Consider the following 17,301-nt stretch of genomic DNA (forward strand, 5'->3'; position numbering starts at 1 on the left):
TATTGGAAGGGAAAGCTTGTCCATTGATCTAGAGCGGAACCAGGCTTGGAGTGTAGGGGGTGATGTTGAAGTCACATACGTTTTTTTTGTACTCAACTAGCGTGCCGGTATCCGGGTGGTGATACCTGAGATGGTGGACATCGGCATAAAACCTAGAGGTAGTTTCTTGAGTCCGGCGATCACAGCGGCAGAGACAGGGGCACGTCCCGCCATAGAGCAATATGGAGTCATTGGACGCCGCCATTGGACGAAGGCCTCTCAAGCCTTGAAAAACGGGGTACCCGACGATGACGTGACGACGCTCCCACCGTGGACCTTGTCCTTGTTCATCATCCATGTCCATGCCGTGGCACACCCACAGCTCGTACGACTCGTCGACTTGGTCGGGCACAAACTCTTGGGGCACGCACAGGCACAGCTCGCCGGACAGCTCCGATAAGGTGGTCGCCTGATAGTCGATCCTCCGGCGGCAGGGCGGGGGCGGCGTGACGCCGAACGACTCGTCGTCCAGCCTGAAGCGCATGAACCCGGGGGCGACCGTTGTCGTCGCGTCTTGGAACAGCGACTCATTGATGGTCCAGAACAAGGAGCCCTTGAAGAAGGTGGCTGTTCGACCCGGCATGACGGGGTACGGCGGTGGTGTTGACGTCTCACGCCAGTAGTGTGGTGGATGATGGTCCACCGTTGGGATTCGGATGGTCAGCACCTCCATCCCCATGGTGTATTTTCGGCCGGAGGGCTTGTCCGACGAGCGGTAGGAGAAGCGAGCGACCTTGTAGGCGTTGGAGCGAGGGTCAAGGCCGAGGCCCAAGGCCTGGTGGCCTATAGCACGCGGCCTGCCGACGACGTGAGGGCGGTGCAGGCTCGGGGGCAGCGTGACGGCGCGCCGCGTGGCCGGGTTGAGCAGGTGCACCGCCGAGTAGGCGGGCACCAGGACCAGGCCGTCGCAGTGCGCCAGGTCGTGCGCCGCCACCTCCCATGGACCGGCGGCAGCGCGGGGGAGGAAGGAAGGGCCCGACATGGCGTGCACGAGGGTGGCCTCCTTCTTCTGGCTCTCCTCCCACACCCACAGGTATAAGCCTCCGGTGGTCACCTCCCCTGGTAAAGTCTTTACGATCTGCGGCGAGATGAGCAGGCAAGGTTTCTGCCGGCGGAGGTGCGCGCGGCGGAATGAGGCGTCGTCGACCATGTCGCGCCATGCCTTGCAGACACACCTGAACCGCAGCAGCGTCTCGACGGGGAGACGGAGCAGGATGTGCGCCGCCACCAGCTCCAGCGGCAGACACGGCAGGATCATCGTCAAGCCGCCGAGCGGTTTGATTTTGACGCGCAGATCGCGATTATATAGGCGCCGGACCCTAGGGACTAGCGATTCGATTTCTTGCAACAAACTAGTAATTAATAAATCTGACCGTAGGCGTAGGCCGGCACGTCCTCCAGTTTTATCGGCGTACGTCGACGGACCACATACTCCGAATCGGAGTACAAACTTAGTCTCCGGATCGTATAGGAGGATTACATCTTTACAACTTGGGAAATGCCCAAGTTAGTTAGGAAACGAATCCTATACATCAGGAACGGAAACCTGATTCCGCACGATCCCGTTCCGTTAGTTAGCCGCCCACCCCCACCCCCGGGGATCTTTCTGACCGCACGGAATCTTTCTCTACTATATATGGATCGATCCCAACGAACGTTTTCTTTCTTTTCGAAATGGCTGTTATCCTGCATTTATTAAGAAGAAAATAGTTGCTCAGTTATGTACGGAAAATCAAGCGAAAATCAGGTTGCTCGGTTAATTATGAAGAACCGGACAAAAACCATCAGAACCGCTGAGCGGCACACATAAGAAAGCCCACGCACATCGCCACAAGAGGGCCTCGGCGAGACAGTACGCGGGCGTTATCGTCATCACTCCTCCTCTAAAGGTGTCATCGACATCCGATCCCTACAATCTGAGCAAACGACTCTAGACTTCGCCAAAGACAATCGTCGCCTCAACCCGCACTCTAGCGAACGCGTGAAGGTACATGAAGATCTGCGCCAAAACTAAGACACCTGCGTGCCAGACAGCGCAACTCTGACTCCGATGAAGAACTCTGAAGGACAAAATCAGGCATAATTGGTGCCATAGAAGATCACCGAACAGGCCACCTGTAGCCACTCATCGTATACCACAGGGCCCGGCCTACGTAGTTTCGACTCCACAACAACAAACAAACCGAGGCAATACCGCGGACATGCCGGAGAAGACCGGACTACCGCAACCACTGTCGCGTCGCCGCCGACATCGCTCCCACCATCATCGTTGTCACAGAAGTATGGACGCCACAACGGACGCAAACCACCGGTCCCGCTTGCCGATGCCGGGCTCCGAGACGAAGCCCCCAAGAGGGAAAACGACACACCAAAGTGTCGCCATCGTCTGATTACAAGATCAAGGGTTTCCCCTGAAGAGGCCGCGATGGTCGGATCCATGCAGAAGGGGTGCGGGAGCAAAGTGGCGATGACTCTAGGAAGGTCACGACGGACACAGCTGTCGCCATCCACATGGTCTTCACCCAAGCTCCCACACCATCTTGGCTACATATCATCCCGCACCGGCGCCGACAAGCCCACCAACCGCTACCACAGTTGCCCGTCGACGAAGAGGCACCTAGACCGCCTTAGCCAACCGCTCCTTGCGGAGACCGCCACAGTCAACCTCCCACACGAGGGCCAACCATCAACCGCTGCCACCACCGCCGAACATGCCACATCGCAGCCGACGCAGCCGCCCACACCTCGCAGAGGCTGGAGCTGACCCCATCGCCATGCAGGACAACAGACCCGTCGACGACCAACCGGAGCAGAACCACCGAACGTGGCACGAGCCACCGCGTCGTACCGAGCACCATGTCGTCAAAGCACAGAGGAGCATCGCCAAGGGAGTCCTGGACTAAGGGGTCCTCAAGTGTCCGGCCTAATTTGTATGGGCCGGATTATTAGGCTGCGGTGAAGACGAAGTTGGAGGCCATCTCATGTCCGGATAGGAGCCTTCTATGCAAATCTAGTTGTCATGTTGTAATTATTCCTTTCCCGGTGACCGACTATGTGTAACCCTAGGGCCCTTCAGTGTCTATAAACTGGGAGGGTTTAGTCTGTAGAGGATAGCAGAACAATAATAGGCATACCTCTCTAGGGTTTAGCTACACGATCTCGAGGTAGATCAACTCTTGCAATCATCGTCTACCTTGAATATAATCAAGTAGGGAGTAGGGTTTTACCTCTATCAAGAGGGCCCAATCCTGGGTAAACTTTGTATCCCCTGTCTCCTGTTACTCGTTGATCCTAAGACTCACAGCTTGGGACCCCCTACCCAAGATCTGCAGGTTTTGGCACCGACATTGGTATTTTCATTGAGAGTTCCGTTGTGTGGTCGTTGAGAGGATTGATGCCCTGCATAAACTTCGACAACAAAATCACCTCTGAGAGCGTTTTGGTTCCCGGTCAAACCCTTCGGATCGGCAACTTTGTCTTGAGCACCAACACGACCGGTAGTCCGGGGTGTGTCACTGATGCTCGGCATGGTTTAGCCCGATCAGGTCTGCGGCCCCAACTAGGGCTCGGAACAACCCTGAAGCTTTAGTTCCAGATCCCTCCTTCAGATGTCCCTCCAGCTAGGCTTCGAGCCTGGGGACGACCTCGACGTCTGCCGAACTTACCATGCGCATCACCGCACGAAGATACACCCGGTGCTACGCGTCAGCCCTGAATATTCGGAGAGGATGAACCCGACGGACGTCTCGTTGCTAAATGAGTTGCTAGACCATATTAAAACCCTGGGAGTCGCTTCGGCTTACGACTGAATTGGGCTTAAACCCGACAACAGGAAAATTCATACTTCGCCAGTCACTCACCTCGTTGCAACCATTGAAGATCTGGCCGAAGAATCCTCATCTCCTATCTTGAAAACCAGGTGTGTTCAGATTTCTGAACTTCCGGAGCTCGAGCCCCTTCGAGGAAAGGCCAGTGCTCACTCCGGACCTTAGGCCGGATACTGAACCTGGTGAGCATTCAGACACCCCAGTCCCAAACCCTTTGTTCCAGACACTCCAGCATCGACCCCGCCCTTGAGGCACCGGACGCACGCCTGGCCAAGATGAAATTTTTGCCCACCCACCCACCATGCTGAATACTCCCCTAGCAATTCTGGCCCTTCGGACATATGGGATCTAATGTACATACAACAACAGCCCAGATAAACAGTCCACCATTATTGGGCCAGATTCCTCCTCGTTAAAAATAGCAGCCCATGAATTACAGTGTTTAGTCGCTGCTTGAACTTTGGAGGTGCTCTGCATTTATGTTTTGTGGTCTCAGAAAGTGTTAGCGAGACACCATCATTGTCATATTGTATCATGATTGTTTTGACAAACTGTTGGCATTTGAGTTATCTTATTATTGCTCTCTAGTTACTTATGACATTGTTATGGATGAATATGATTTCTAATAGTTATAATGAATATGGTTAGTTATAATCTTTGCTGAAAACTTGGGTGATGTTTGAACTAATCATAAGCACAAGAACAAAAAGAGTTTGTAAAAGTTTTTCTTTATCACTGTCGGTTTGCCAACTGAATTGCTTGAGGACAAGCATGAAGGAAATATGCCCTAGAGGCAATAATAAAGTTATTATTTATTTCCTCATATCATGATAAATGTTTATTATTCATGCTAGAATTGTATTAACCGGAAACAATGATACATGTGTGAATACATAGACAAACATATAGTCACTAGTATGCCTCTACTTGACTAGCTCGTTTATCAAAGATGGTTGTGTTTCCTAGCCATGGACAAAAGAGTTGTCATTTGATTAACGGGATCACATCATTAGGAGAATGATGTGATTGAAATGACCCATTCCGTTAGCCTAGCACTTGATCGTTTAGTATGCTGCTATTGCTTTCTTCATGACTTATACATGTTCCTGTAACTATGAGATTATGCAACTCCCGTTTACCGGAGGAACACTTTGTGTGCTACCAAACGTCACAACGTAACTGGGTGATTATAAAGGTGCTATACAGGTGTCTCCAAAGGTACATGTTGAGTTGGCATAATTCGAGATTAGGTTTTGTCACTCCGATTGTCGGAGAGGTATCTCTGGGCCCTCTCGGTAATACACATCACTTAAGCCTTGCAAGCATTGTAACTAATGAGCTAGTTATGAAATGATGTATTACGGAACAACTAAAGAGACTTGCCGGTAATGAGATTGAACTAGGTATTCGATACCAACGATTGAATCTCGGGCAAGTAACATACCGATGACAAAGGGAACAACGTATGTTGTTATACGGTTTGACCGATAAAGATCTTCGTAGAATATGTAGGAACCAATATGGACATCCAGGTTCCACTATTGGTTATTGACCGAGAATAGTTCTAGGTCATGTCTACATAGTTCTCGAACCCGTAGGGTCCGCACGCTTAACGTTACGATGACCGTTTTATTATGAGTTTATAAGTTTTGATGTATCGAAGTTTGTTCGGAGTCCCGGATGTGATCACGGACATGACGAGGAGTCTCGAAATGGTCGAGACATAAATATTGATATATTGGACAAATATATTTGGATACCGGAAAGGTTCCGGATGAGATTGGGAATATACCGGAGCTCTGGGAGGTTACCGGAACCCCCCGGTAAGTATATGGGCCTTATTGGGCCTTAGTGGAAAGGAGGAAGAAGGAGCAAAGGAGGGGGCGCCCCCCCAAGCCCAATCCGAATTGGGAGGGGGGCCGGCCCCCCCTTTCCTTCTTCCCTCCCCTCTCTTCCTTCCCTCTCCTACTCCTAATAGGAAAGGGGGGCCAAACCTACTTGGAGTAGGATTGCCCCCCCTAGGGCGCGCCTCTCCCCTTGGCCGGCCCCCTCCTCCTCTCCCCCTTTATATATGGGGGAGGGGGGGCACCCCTAGGACACACAAGTTGATCTACGGATCGTTCCTTAACCGTGTGCGGTGCCCCCCTCCACCATATTCCACCTCAGTCATATCGTCGCGGAGTTTAGGCGAAGCCCTGCGCCGGTAGAACATCATCATCGTCACCATGCCCTCGTGCTGAACTCATCCCCGACGCTTTGCTGGATTGGAGCTCAGGGAACGTCATCGAGCTGAACGTGTGCTGAACACGGAGGTGCCGTACGTTCGGTGCTTGGATCGGTCGGATCGTGAAGACGTACAACTACATCAACCGCGTTGTCATAACGCTTCCGCTTACGGTCTATGAGGGTACGTGGACAACACTCTCCCCTCTCGTTGCTATACTATCACCATGATCTTGCGTGTGCGTAGGAATTTTTTTGAAATCACTATGTTCCCCAACAAAGCAATGGTTTAAGCTTGGAGGAATTGATACGTCTCCATCGTATCTACTTTTCCAAACACTTTTTCCCTTGTTTTGGACTCTAATTTGCATGAATTGAATGGAACTAACCCGGACTGACACTGTTTTCAGCAGAGTTGTAATGGTGTTGTTTTTGTGCAGAAATCAAAGTTCTCCAAATGAGCTGAAACATTTTGAGGATTTTTTATGGAATATATGAAAATTATTGGCGCAAACAACTACCAGAGAGGGGCCCCAGGGTGGCCACATAGCATCTGGGCACGCACTGGTGCTGCGTGGGCCCCTGGTGGCTCCGTTTACCCTATCTCCAAACGTATAAATTCACTTTCGGGGAGAAAAAAATAGGAGAGGAAGAATTATTGCGTTTCACGAGACGGAGCCGCCGCCACCCCCTATTCTTCATCGGGAGGGAAGATCTGGAGTCTGTTCGGGGCTCCGGAGAGGGGAATCTCATTCTTCGTCATCACCAACCTCTCTCCATCAGCAATTCCATGATGCTCCTCATCGGGAGTGAGTAATTCCTTCGTAGGCTTCGTCTTGTTGTTAGAGCTGAAATACCTGATGAACAATGCCTAGATAAAGAAACTGCTTTAACTATTCTTAATTGCAATACTAGAGAAGAGGCTTTGGCTATGATTGCTGAGATAAAACAAAAATCTCCGAGGGAGAGAATGAAGTGTGATCATAAGTTTGCTACTTCTCCCATCTTTGTTACTGATAAGGATTATGAATTCTCTATTGATCCTGAGTTGATTACTTTGGTAGAGTCTGGTCCTTTTTGTGGTACTGAATCTGAAACTGTTGTGGCACATCTTACTAAGTTGAATGATATTGCTACTTTGTTTACTCATGAGGAAAAGATTCGCTATTACTATATTCTTAAGTTGTTCCCTTTTTCACTAAAGGGTGAATCTAAAGTTTGGTACCATACTCTTGATCCTGGTTGTGTGCGTAGTCCCCAGGATATGATATATTACTTTTGTGAAAAATATTTCCCTACTCATAAGAAACAAGCTGCCTTGCAGGAGATATTTAACTTTGTGCAGGTTGAAGGAGAGAGTCTCCCACAAGCTTGGGGGAGAATTCTCCAGTTACTACATGCTTTGCCAGATCATCCTCTGAAGAAAAATGAAATCCTCGATATCTTCTATAATGATATTAATGATGCTTCTAGGGACTACCTAGACAGTTGTGTTGGATGTGTTTTCAGGGAAAGAAGTATTTCTCAAGTCGAAGAGTTATTAATGAATATATTGAAGAATGATAATGAATGGACACTTCCTGAGACAACACCTGAACCCACTCCAAAGAAGAGAGGTATTCTATTTGTCAGTCCCGAAGATATGCAAGAGGCAAAGAAATGCATGAAGGAAAAAGGTATTAAAGCTGAAGATGTTAATAATTTACCTCCTATTGAAGAAATACATGGGCTCGATGCACCACCACCACAGGTAGTAGAGGTAAAATCTTTGTTGAAGTTTGATAAGGATGATGTTCCTTATGGTAAGACTCCTCATGAATGATATCTTGAGTTCGAACGTTATATGGGCAAGCAAGATTATTTCAATGCTCGTGTTATGAAACAGCTAGAACATAATGCCCATGTTATTGATCGTTTGAGTGACTTGCTTGTTAGAATTTTCAATGATGTTTAGGGAGTCAGTAAGCATGCTTCTATGGTTCAAACTCAGTTAGAACAAGTTGCTAAATCTCAAAGTGATTGTCTTATTGAAATGAATATAAATATGCATGATCATGTTATTAGAGTTATGACTAGGGGTGGTAGGATGACCGAGGAACCTCTTTATCCTGAGGGACACCCCAAGAGAGTGGAACAAGACTCTCAAAGAGCCACTGTTGATGTTCCTAGTTCTTCTAAAAAGAAGAAGCAAAAGCAAAATGATAGAACTTTGCATGCTTCTAGTGAACCTGAGGTAGAAAAACCACCTGATGATGATCCTGATGTTTCTATTTCTGATGCTGACACCCAATCAGGTGATGAACCTACACCTGATGTTACTAATGAGATTCTTGCATATTCCCAGCCAGAAAATGTTAGAGAACCAAATAATGATATTGAAATTGAACCAGCTAAGGATCTTGATAACCCACCGCCTAAAAATAAAAGGTATGAGAAGAAAGACTTTGTTACTGGGAAGCACAGTAAGGAAAGAGAACCATGGGTTCAAAAACCTATGCCTTTTACTCCTAAGCCTTCCAAGAGTAAGGATGAGGACGACTTTGATCGCTTTGTTGAAATACTTAAACATGTTGTTTTATGTACTCGCTTGATTGATATGTTGAAAATGCCTCCTTGTACAAAATATATGAAAGAAATCGTTACAAATAAAAGAAAAATTCCAGAGGTAGAAATTTCTACTATGCTTGCTAATTATTCTTTTGAGGATGGTGTTCCTAAGAAATTGGGAGACCCAGATATACCTACTATACCTTGTTCCATTAAAAGAAATTATGTTAGAACTTCTTTATGTGATTTGGGAGCCGGTGTTAGTGTCATGCCTTTCTCTCTATATAAAAGACTTGATTTGAACAAACTCACTCCTACTGAGATTTCCTTGCAGATGGCTGACAAGTCAACAACCATTCCTATTGGTATTTGTGAGGACGTGCCCATTGTGGCTTCTAATGTTACTGTTCTAACAGACTTTGTTATACTTGATATGCCCAAAGATGATAATTGGTCAATCATTCTTGGAAGACCATTCTTGAATACTGCAGGGGCTGTTATTGATTCCAACAAAAGCAATGTCACTTTTCATTTCAATGGTAATGAACACACGACGCACTTTCCGAAGAAACAATTTCAAGTTAATTGTATTAATGTTATCGAAGATGCTCCCAATATAACTATTGGAAGTTTTCAAATACCTATTCCTACTATCAAAAAGAAACATGAAATAATTATGATAGGGGATATGCATGTCCCCATTGAGGTGACATAGTGTTTTCGCGAAAGTTCTTCGGTTTCATTTTAACCGAAAGGAGTTGTTAATAAGACTTGATCAACCTTATTAATAAATTATTTTTGAGAGGCATGAAGTTGATGAATCTAGCAAGCACCACTCTTTTTACCCAACTTATTTTCTCTGTTCTTTATTATTTAAATAAATTAAATGCCATGTTTTTTCCTATTTTCTGAATTTTTCATGCAATAAAAATGTCCAGAAATGAAAGTGCTCAGGATGTCTTGAAATTTTCACATGATTTTTTATTGAATATTTTAGAATTTCTGGAACAAAAAGTAGCGTGAGAGGACAAATGTGGAGGCCACATAGTACCTAGGCACGCCCCAGGCATGGGGCACGCCCAGGTGTTGTGTGGGACCCATAGGGGGCTCCTCACTTATCCCTTCCAGCCATCTTCTTCCTCCTCCATGGAAAAAAATCCTGCCCAGTTCTTGCTCGTGTTTGAGCTCACCTTGCTGCCATTTTCGATCTCTTTGCTCAGAACTCCGTTTCTGAAACTCTTTTGAGGAATTGTTCCTTGGTATGTGACTCCTCCAATGCTCCAATTAGTTTTTGTTTTAGTGGTTTATATTTTGCATATTCATCTACTCTTGATGCTATCGAAAATGAGCTTGCATGTTGAACTCTTTGAGTGCTAAGTAGTTTGAATGCTTGATATGGCCTCTAGGCACTTATATGAGTAGTTGCTATCAATCTTGTGAAGTTTTGTTAACATCTTTTTGTGGACCAAAAATTTCAGAAATTTGTTCAAGAAAATATGAACATTTTCAGAAGGATCTCCTCCAAGAAGAATTCCAAGGGAATTAGGGGAGAGTCTCAAGGAAATTATCTCTACTTACCCCGTGCTGCGGAAGTTCGACCGTGTGAATGGCCACATGTGCCCTTCATGAATGAAGTGGGTTTTCATCACGAGTTCACACAATTCATCACCAACCCCGTGCTCAACGCCTTCATCGCAGATGAGTGTGAACAATATCATATTCTCATTAATTTCTTTGTTCAAAGTTTTCATTACTTGACTGGGAACAACCCCCCTGAATTACACTTCATGATGAATGGCGGTACCCACCAAATATCGCGTGAGCAGTTTTGTGAGATTTGTTTGATCCCTACTGATGGGGATTTGAGGGAGCCTCGACCTGCTGAGTTTGAGGAGTTCCTCCACACCTTAACGGTGGGAGAAACGAGAGGAGTGTTGGTAGCTAAGTCTACTAGTTTACATCTCCCCACTATGCATTACTTTGCTTTATTCAAAGGGAAATGTTTGACTGCTAGGTTGGCTGCGAGCTGCCTTGGTGCACCAGATTATGCTATCCTACGCTGTGCCCTTTATGCTGATAACAATTTCAGCTTAGGAGCTATTATTGCACGCCGCTTTCACACCAAAGAGGCACGCCGCTTTTTGAGGTGCAATTTATGGAGGTGTCTATGCTACTCATTTAGCCAGTCACTTTAATGTTGACATTCGTCCGCATGACCCTCTTTTGCCTAAAGTTTATCTAGACTTTGAGTCCATGAAACACCATCACTTTCTTTCTGAGTCGGATGACTTTGACCGCATCAGATATAACTTGGTTTATAATGAGAACACTATGGATATTATTCTATTGCCTGCACCTGCTTTGTTTATGTTCATGCCAGAAATGGATATACTGTTATGCCGGAGGACACCCTTTCTTATCGAGCAGGGTTAGCCGCAGCACCTCAGGCGCCATAGGATTGGGATACTCAGATCCCTCCTCCTACTGACCACCAGTTTAGACCAGATGGCTTCTTTGGTTGGCTGTAGTCCAAGCTAGGCCAAAAGCCTAAGCTTGGGGGAGTAGTTATTTCTCACTGACATTATATTCATGCTTACGTATTTCACTCTAGTTGTCGGTGCTCATACTTTTTCATTGTATTATCCTTACTAGTTTTATTTTTTTGCTTTCTTCTCGTGTGTTTGAAAAACTTCGATAAAATCCAAAAAAATAGTTAGCTTCTTTTTGGTTTTTGCTTTCTTGTTCATCTAGTAATAGTTTCTAAAAACCAAAATCCCAAAAGATTTCTCCTTTCTTCTTTTGCTTGTTGGGAGCTTTCCGGTGTAAATAGTTTTTCTCGTTTTTTCTTTCTTCTAGAAAAAAATAAAAACTTCAAAAATATTTCAGTGTGTTTCTCTGAATCTCTTTTCTTTTCTTTCGGTTGTGTTCTTTTAAGGAGAAGACTGCGATCAAAATTGATGAGTGGCTCTCACTTGCTTTGTTGATTATCTAATGGAGAGCCCATTGTATCTTGTTTTCTCCTTTGTATTAAAATGTTGCACATTCCAGCTTAGTCCACGGCACCATTGCACTATTATTATTTTTATACATTCGATATGACGACATTTGGTGGAGTGACCGTGGCAAAGAAAAGATGGTATGAACTCACCTTGTTCTTGTCTTTCTGAATATGTTTAGATTGATATCCATGATTCAGCGTATTATGATCAAACATGTTTGTGATGACAATTAGAGATTATAGTTTTTCATGCCATGCTTAAGTACCTAGGAGTCGATAATGATTTATCTTGGAGGTCGACATGCACTTAAAAATGATTGTGATGTGGTATGATGATATGGTATCCTCCTTTGAATGATTCAAGTGGCTTGACTTGGCACATGTTCATGCATGTAGTTCAATCAAAACCAACATAGCCTCTATGATAATTTATGTTCATGGTGCTCATATCCTACTCATGCTAGTATTCAATGCTGATTGTGCATAGTGTATGTTGATGACCATATTCACTCTCTAGCTAGTCCCTTCCCAATCTTATTGCTAGCCTTCGCCTGTACTAAGCAAGAATACTGCTTGTGCATCAAAATCCTTAAACTCGAGTTATTCCAGATGAGTCCACTATACCTACCTATATGAGGTATTACCGTGCCGTTCCAAGTAAGTTTGCATGTGCCACCTCTAAAATCTTCAAACAAACATCTATTTTGTGTGCCTGGACCGCTCATGGAGCGACAGGGGAAAGTTGATATCTTCTATGCTTAGTGAGTCATTCTTAGATGAGTGTTTATTCACTTGTCATCGCACGAGAAAATGGCAGTAATAGGGACTCCCAGTCCCGAACTCAAAATTGCAAATAATTAAACAAACTCCCCTGGACTGTTGTTGGTATGAAGGGCACCCGAGGATTCGGTTAGCCATGGATTGTGATATGAATGGTGGAGGGGGAGTAAACTTTACTTTTATTGCTTGGGAACTGTCGCTGATTTGTTTAGCATGGAAGAAATTGAAAGACTTCGGTCGTAACATTGACAGGAAGGGCATGCCACCCAAAATTGAATTTATCTCTGATTTTAAAACTTGAGCTCTGGAACCTCTGCAAATCTATGCTTCCCTCTATGAAGGGACTATCCATTTATTTTTATGTTGAGTCATCACCTTCTCAAACAAGCACCAGACCTGAGAGCGGTATTGTCATCATCATGCATTGTGTGGGTTAGTCTTGAATGCATCATGATTGGATCTTAGTTACCATGAATTACAATGTTTAGTCGCTGCTTGAACTTTGGAGGTGCTCTGCATTTATGTTTAGTGGTCTCAGAAAGGGCATTTAGTTACCATGTCATATTGTATCATGATTGTTTTGACAAAGTGTTGGCATTTGAGTTATCTTATTATTGCTCTCTAGTTGCTTATGACATGGTTGTGGATGAATATGATTTCTAATAGTTATCATGAATATGGTTAGTTATAATTGTTGAAAACTTGGATGATGTTTGAACGTAATCATAAGCATAAGAACAAAAAGAGTTTGTAAAAGTTTTTCTTTATCACTGTCAGTTTGCCAACTGAGTTGCTTGAGGACAAGCAATGGGTTCAACTTGGGGGAGTTGATACGTCTCCATCATATCTACTTTTCCAAACACTTTTACCTTTGTTTTGGACTCTAATTTGCATGATTTGAATGGAACTAACCCGGACTGACGTTGTTTTCAGCAGAATTGCCACGGTGTTGTTTTTGTGCGGAAATCAAAGTTCTCCAAATGAGCTGAAACTTTTTGAGAATTTTTTATGGAATATATGAGAATTATTGGCGCAAAAAACTACCAGAGAGGGGCCTCAGGGTGGCCACGCAGCACCAGGGCACGTCCTAGTGCTGTGTGGGCCCCTGGTGGCTCCGTTTACCCTATCTCCACTCGTATAAATTCACTTTCGGAGAGAAAAAATAGGAGAGGAAGAATTATCGTGTTTCACGAGATGCAGCTGCCGCCACCCCCTGTTCATCATCAGGAGGACAGATCTGGTGTCCGTTCAGGGCTCCGAAGAGGGGAATCTTTGTTCTTCGTCATCACCAACCTCTCTTCATCAACAATTCCGTGATGCTCCTCACTGGAGTGAGTAATTCCTTCGTAGGCTCGTTGGTCGGTGTATGGGTTGGATGAGATTGATCATGTAATCAAGTTAGTTTTGTTAGGGCTTGATCCCTAGTATCCACTGTGTTCTGAGGTTGTTTTTTTTATGACTTTGCCATGCTTAATGCTTGTCACTAGGGCCCGAGTGCCGTGATTTCAGATCTGAACCGTTTATGTTTTCACCAATATATTTGTGTTTTAGATCCGATATTGGAAGTTGTATGCACCTGCTATGAGTTATGATCCGCATACCCCAGGGTGACAATAACTCGAATTCTTTTCGGTGATTACCGTAGTTTGAGGAGTTCATGTATTCACTATGTGTTAATGCTTTGTTCCAGTTATCTATTAAAAGGAGGCCTTAATATCCCTTAGTTTCCTTATGGACCCCGCTGCCACGGGAGGGTAGGACAAAAGATGTTATGCAAGTTCTTTTCTATAAGCACGTATGACTATTTATGGAATACATGCCTACATTACATTGACGAACTGGAGCTAGTTCTATGTCGCCATAGGTTATGACTGATATATGATCAATATCATCCAACACATACCCAACATCATCGATTAGTGCCTACGAGTTTCCGCATATTGATATTCACTAAGTTACTACCGTTGTTGTTACTGTTACCATTGTCACAAACTGCTACCGTTGCCATTACCGCTACTGTTGCTACTACTGTTACTTGCTCTCAAACTATCATATTGCTTTGCTACTAATCACTTGATGCAGATATTTAGTCTCCGGGTATGGTTGAATTGACAACTCAACTGCTAATACTTCCAAGTACTCTTTGGCTCCCCTGGTCGAATAAATAAATTTGGGTTGAATACTCTATCCTCGAAAACTGTTGCAATCCCCTATACTTGTGGGTTATCACGCCCTTCCATAGTTGATACCACGCCCTCTTGGGGTGTGATGCCTTCGCAATAAATCAGGCAATCCCTCATTATGGATACATGAAACTCAAAATGCCAGGGCCCAATGGTGTGATCACAATCCGGAGCGAACCAGACAGATCCCTTCGGGCCGAAAATAAAACAGCGTCCCTAGCCCTCGAAGCATTGTCCGGGGCCCTCGCAGCCGAAGAGCTATCAATTCTACGCACTATGGTAGACAAGGACAATGTGTTTCTCAGTAAAGGACCCAAGTCCACCTCTTTCAAACCAGCAGACGAAGTAGTCAAATTTCAAGTTCATCTGATGGATCCAAACAAGACAGCATCCATCGGAGCACAGCTGGGCCCAACGGTTGACATGTCCTTACACGCGTTCCTATAAGAAAATTGGGACATATTCACCTGGCATCCGTCCGATATGCCAGGAATCCCACGCAGACTGGAGGAACATGGCCTAAACATAATCAAAGGCTTCAAGCCAGTTAAACAGTCATTACGACGATTCTTTGAGCCTAAGCGTCAAGCTATGGGGAGGAGCTAGCGAAACTCCTCGAGGAAGGATTCATTAGGGAAATCAAACACCCCGTGTGGCTAGCAAATCTGGTCATGGTACCAAAGAAGGATACGTCTTGGTGGCTTTACATTGATTTCAAGGACCTTAATAAAGCATGCCCTAAAGATCCCTTCCCTCTACCCCGAATTGACCAGATCATATACGCCACCGCTGGACACGACTCGCTATGTTTCCTCGATGCCTACTTTGGATACCATCATATCAAAATGAAGGAATCCGACCAGGCTGCAACCACATTCATCACCCCCATTATGCCCTTCGGGTTAAAGAATGCTGGTGCCACATACCAGCGCATGATTCAAACCTGCCTAGAAAACCAAATTGGTAAAACGGTTGAAGCATACGTAGATGACATGGTCATCAAGACCGAGAATGTCACGGGATTGGTGGATGTCCTCCGCTTAACATTTGAAAATCTCCAAACATATGACATACGGCTCAATCCGGACAAATGTGTCTTCGGAGTCCCTGCGGGAAAGGTACTTGGCTTCATTGTTTCCCATCGAGGAATTGAAGCAAATCCGGCAAAAATTCAAGCCTTTTCACAATTGGCAATACCCACAGAACTAAAACATGTCCAAAATTTGGCAGGATGTGTGGCGGACTTAAGCCGCTTCATCTCCAGGTTGGGACAGAAAGCATTACCACTCTACAGGTTGCTCAAACACACCGCGAACTTTCAATGGACCGATGCGGCAACGGCAGGCTTGGAGGAAATAAAAGCACTATTAGCCAAAAACCCGATCTTAGCCGCCCCAAGTGTCGGCGAGCCAATGCTATTGTATATCTCAGCCACCCATCAAGTAGTGAGTGTTGTCCTCGTCGTCGAACGGGAAGAGGAGGGACATAAGTTCCCTATGCAAAAGCCAGTCTATTATGTATTGGAGGTCCTTACACCATGCAAATCACGATACCCTCATTACCAAAAATAGCATATGCCATCTTCATGGTGTCCCGAAAACTTCGGCACTATTTTCAGGAGTGTTCGATCACAATCGCGTCCGAAGTACCACTCAATGACATTATAAATAATAGGGATGCCACGGGTCGCATAGCTAAATGGGCGATAGAGCTCCTTCCTTTCGAAATCATGTACAAGCCACGCCAAGCTATCAAGTCTCAAATGTTGGCCAACTTCGTAGCCGAATGGACAGAAGCCGAACTCCCAAGGGAATATGGTACATACTCCAATTAGACCATGTATTTCGAGGGCTCTAAAATGCTAGCCGGACTGGGGGCTGGCGTTATCCTAATATCCCCCATGGGAGATACAGTCTGCTATTTATTACAAATTATGTACATGGACTCCAATAACGCGGCCGAATATGAAGCACAGTTACATGGGCTCCACATGGCAGTATCCATGGGAGTGCAATGACTCGAGGTGGGCGGGGACTACAACCTCGTGATCTCCCAGGACAATGGCGAGTTCGATGCCAAGGACCCTAAAATGGCAGCTTATAGGAATGTCGTACTCAAAATATTAGCCCAGTTAGAAGGTCTTGAGTTTCATCACGTTGCTCGAGATAGAAATCAAGGAGCAGAGATCCTTGCTTGTATGGGCCCTAAGAGAGAACCCGTCCCCCAGAACACCTTCGTAGAGCGGCTTTTCAAGCCATCTGTGGTGTGGCAAGATGACGGCAAGGATAATATCTCGGACTCTATTGTACCTCCCGGCATCGAGCCAGGTAACAAAATCATCGGGGGCTCAGCTATTGAAGAGACCGCTTCGGCTCACAAAATCATGGTCGTCATTGCGCCATGGACCGAATCACTCCTAGCTTACCTACATAGGTAGGAACTTCCCAATGACCTGAATGAGGCAAGACGCATAGTTCGGTGCTCCAAGGCCTACAAAATTCATGAAGGCGAATTCTACAAGAAAAGCACTACCGGTGTCCCCCAAAGGTGCATATCCGAAGAATAAGGGAGGCAAGTTTTGGCAGAAATACACGCTGGCATGGCGGCCACCATGCGGGAGCTCAGGCCCTGGTAAGCAAGGCCTTCTGAGCAGGGTTCTTTTGGCCCACAACCCGGGCGGACGCACAAACACTAGTCCAACTTG

The sequence above is a fragment of the Triticum dicoccoides genome, chromosome 3B (assembly GCF_002162155.2).
Source record: "Triticum dicoccoides isolate Atlit2015 ecotype Zavitan chromosome 3B, WEW_v2.0, whole genome shotgun sequence".
Classification (NCBI taxonomy): domain Eukaryota; kingdom Viridiplantae; phylum Streptophyta; class Magnoliopsida; order Poales; family Poaceae; genus Triticum; species Triticum dicoccoides.